Raw genomic sequence first — 4,161 nt, 5'->3', positions numbered from 1 at the left:
CTAAGATATATAGCTTTTTCGCCATCTTGAGAACTATTCTCAGATTGCGGTGCCATTCGAGACAGTTGGTGTTATTAAGTTTTTCCTTCTCAAGTATAGACTTGAGAACGAAGGAGTTGTTTTCATTAGACATCTGTTACATAAGCAAAGAGATTTTACTTAGTATTTTTGATGTATATTTCCTTATTTAATTAATGACCCATTACAGTAATTAGAACAAGGAATGAGAATCTGGCTATGTCAGCAGTAAAGACAGCTGTGGCATGCACTTTAGTAAGTGACTAGGCAGACTGACAACGAGTGTCAATTGTGAGAATTGCACAACTCTCGAGTATGAGGCCGCTAAGACAACTCTTGTCTATGCATTGATACGTTTAGCCTCATCTATGCCGACTTTCTACTTTCGAGACAGCTGGAGCATGTGGTGAGAAAAGAAAAAGTAATAGTTGTCCTAAAAGAGGTACTTGTGGAAGGGCCGGATGTTTCAACGAAACCCTTGCACCTTGGAAGGATATGCTAGACATCAAGTGTGGTGCTGTGGCTCCAAACACTGATGGTTCGCTTTTACGTTCCAAGTGTAGCTTGTGATAGGATGGCATAGACTATTGATTTTAATTATGGGTTAATTTAATATTTACCAAATAGGGTCGTAAGAGCCAATATTAGTACATATTTAGTCGTGACACTCTTGATGAACCCTTTCATCTCTTAGGACACTTAATTTTAAATAACCTATTAAAACTAAGTTTGTCGCGACTTGTATAACCATTTAAAAGTTAATAGTTTTAAAACTATTAAGTTATGAGTTTTAGAAAGTAAAAAACTTGTTAAATTTCAAAAACTCTAATGGTTATTATTTATTTTCAAATAAACTATTTGTTTTATAACAAATATTTACAAGTTGTAAAAATCAATTTAGAACTTGTTATAATTGATTGTGAACATTTTAAAACACCTTTTAAAAGTTTGGTATTAGGTTGGTTGTAATATAACAATTTATATGATAAAAGCAACCATAATAGCAAAAATAAATATGTAAATCTTTAGGCCATTTTATTTGATCTTGCTAGAGCCAAATAGCAAGACCAAACTGGGTCACGGGGTAACAAACAACCACAAGGATGGACCTAGTGCATCTAGTTGTCTTCAGCAGCTCCTTGATTCCTGTAATGTCTTCTGTTTTGTCTTCGGGTCTTCAACTTTATATTATAATATAAAATATAACAAAATTGAAACCCTAATCTATTACAACTTTGAGCCACAAAGTGGGCCAAAACCATAAAACAAAACAATAACAAAAATACAAGTACAAGGTCGGCCAGATTTACATATTCAACACAATCATATTAAAGTGGGCAATCTTTTGGTCAAATAAAAATAAATAAAACTTTTGACCAAATAACTTTTTGCCCAAGAAATATTTAGATCTGAAACTTTAAACAAGTTAAAGTTTGAGATCTATAACCGGTTAAAAGGACCGGTTCCGATTTGCATGTTGTAAGCGTGGCTCTGATACCACTGTTGGGATTCAGTGGTGTCATTTTTTTTATTTTTATCAAAACAGGTTTGATATATTTTATTAACTAAATATATAATTAATAAATACGCAGCGGAATAAATATATTAATCAACACCAAAAGTGAATCGAATAGGATCATGGTTACAAACATGCAAATACAATATATAAAATTAATCTACCGATGAGATTAAATATACCTTGTGGTTAATAATTAACCGTGTGAGACACCAAGATACAACGAACGAATGCTAGAACACAAACACGGTAACCGGATGTACCTCGCAAAACAAGAATCACAAAAGAGAAAAGAGGCAGCACACTTATATTGAAGTGGCGGCTGTTGTCTCTTTGTTTTTCTAATCTTATCACCAAAGAACAAAAACAAAAAGGGAATCAGACCCTTTTAAAAGATGACGGCAACCTTTGTTGTTGTTGTTGTTTTTCTTTTCAAGATATTAGTGTATATATATTATAAATAGGTGATTATGTTTTATCTCATAAACCCTAATAACCATCACTAATTATCTTTTGGCCCTACAAAGCCCAATACGACTAGTACAAGTCCAAACGTGATACAAAGCCCGTAAAGACAAAGTTTAATTACATAAGTAATTAAACGTTAAATTATTTATAACGTGTATAAATAATAAATCCCGTTTCTCGTGGATATATAATTATTCTAGATAATTATATATTTCGTCCCGTTAATTGTTCGTGATCACAAGTTAATCGAGTTAAGTGGATTTAATGTTCGTTGCCCAAGGTGTAACTCTTACGGGTCATAGCTCGGTCAGCAGCGTTGACTTATCGAACCCGTACATATAAATCCAACAGCTTCAATCACGTCGAACGGAGGAAACTCGAAGTTGTTTAATAAAGGATTGTGAGTGGAAGAGAAGGAAGCAGAGTGGAAGAAGGGAGGATGTTGATGTGTAAAGATAAAGTTTAGGAAGTTCAGGGGGTCATTGTGTATAATGTAATAGTGTGTGTGTATGGGTATTGTAATAAGGACTGAAAGTGTAATAAAATCATAGTATAGGGACTTATAGGATAGGCGGGCAATAGTTTGGTAGGGCAATAGTTTGGTAGTTTGTTATTGTCTGTTATTCGGTTATATAACCGATGGTAATGAAAAGGGTAGCTTGATTTTGGATTTCCTTTCTCTCTTGTTATATAACCGAATAACAGACAATAACAAACTACCAAACTATTGCCCTACCAAACTATTGCCCGCCTATCCTATAAGTCCCTATACTATGACTTTATTACACTTTCAGTCCTTATTACAATACCCATACACACACACTATTACATTTTACACAATGACCCCCTGAACTTCCTAAACTTTATCTTTACACATCAGATGTATGTGAGACTGAAGAAAATGTTTAGAGATTGATGAAGAAGGAAGAGATCGAGCAAAAGAGATGATGATTGTTGTAGCCATTGCAATGAAGTTGGAGGAGTCGTGACGGATGGAATAATCTTTCTTGTTTTGGAGTCGTTGTTTGAAAAACAGTTGCAACTACAGTCAAAGGCACGTGTTTCATAATTATACCATTGGAAGGGGAATTTTAATTTATGGGGAAATTACAAAAATGTCTACCAAAATGTTACCCACAAGCGTTCATTGAGTGGCGCCTCAACCATGGGAGGCATCCGTGTATCAGATATTACGTCCGTTTAAAGGGGTGGTGACACGTGTCCGACAAACCTCTTGCGTTGACGGCCAACGCATCAAAGCCAAAAAGGTGGCTGATGCGTCTGGCTTATGGCATGGTTGACTCCTCCCTGCGGCTTGGTTGACTCCTCGTTGCGGCTTAGCTGACCCCTCGTGGTTTGGCTGACTACTCACAGTGGCTCGGCTGACTCCTCAAATTTTATTTTAATTTCCACATTTGTTTTTAAGTCTATTTAACATAGATACCATATTATTTAAATACCACATTTGTTTACCGGCCCGGAAAGTGACCCAGCCCATATACAAACCTCACGGGGCTCTTTTAAGGTGAACAAGAAAACGGGCCGTTTGCACGTTTTACCGGTCAGTTTTGGCCCGTTAAAGTTGGCCGATCATGCAATTTATTAGACAAAACCGTGTGACGCAGCCACTTTACATGGCGACAACTCATTACCAATTGGCCCGACCCAGAAACTGGCCCGGGCCATATAACAACATCACAGGGCTCTTTTAAGGCGAAGAAGAAAACGGATCATTTGCACGTTTTACGGGTCAGTTTTGGCCCGTTAAAGTTGGCCGATCATGCAATTTATTAGACAAAAACGTGCGAGGCAGCCACTTTACATGGCGACAACTCATTACCAATTGGCCAAGCCCGGAAACTGACCAGGGCCGTATAACAACCTCACGGGGCTCTTTTAAGGCGAAAAATAAACGGGCCGTTTGCACGTTTTATGGGTCAGTTTTGGCCCGTTAAAGTTGGCTGATCATACAAGTTTTTAGACACAAACGTGCGAGGCAGCCACTTTACATGGCGACAACTCATTACCAATTGGCCCGGCCCAGAAACTGACCCGGGCCATATAACAACCTCATGGGGCTCTTTTAGGGTGAAAAAATAAATGGACCGTTTGCACGTTTTACAGGTCGGATTTGGCCCGTTAAATTTGGCTGATCATGC

This window comes from Helianthus annuus, chromosome 7, assembly GCF_002127325.2.
Source record: "Helianthus annuus cultivar XRQ/B chromosome 7, HanXRQr2.0-SUNRISE, whole genome shotgun sequence".
Classification (NCBI taxonomy): Eukaryota; Viridiplantae; Streptophyta; class Magnoliopsida; order Asterales; family Asteraceae; genus Helianthus; species Helianthus annuus.
This window is presented reverse-complemented; position numbering follows the sequence as displayed.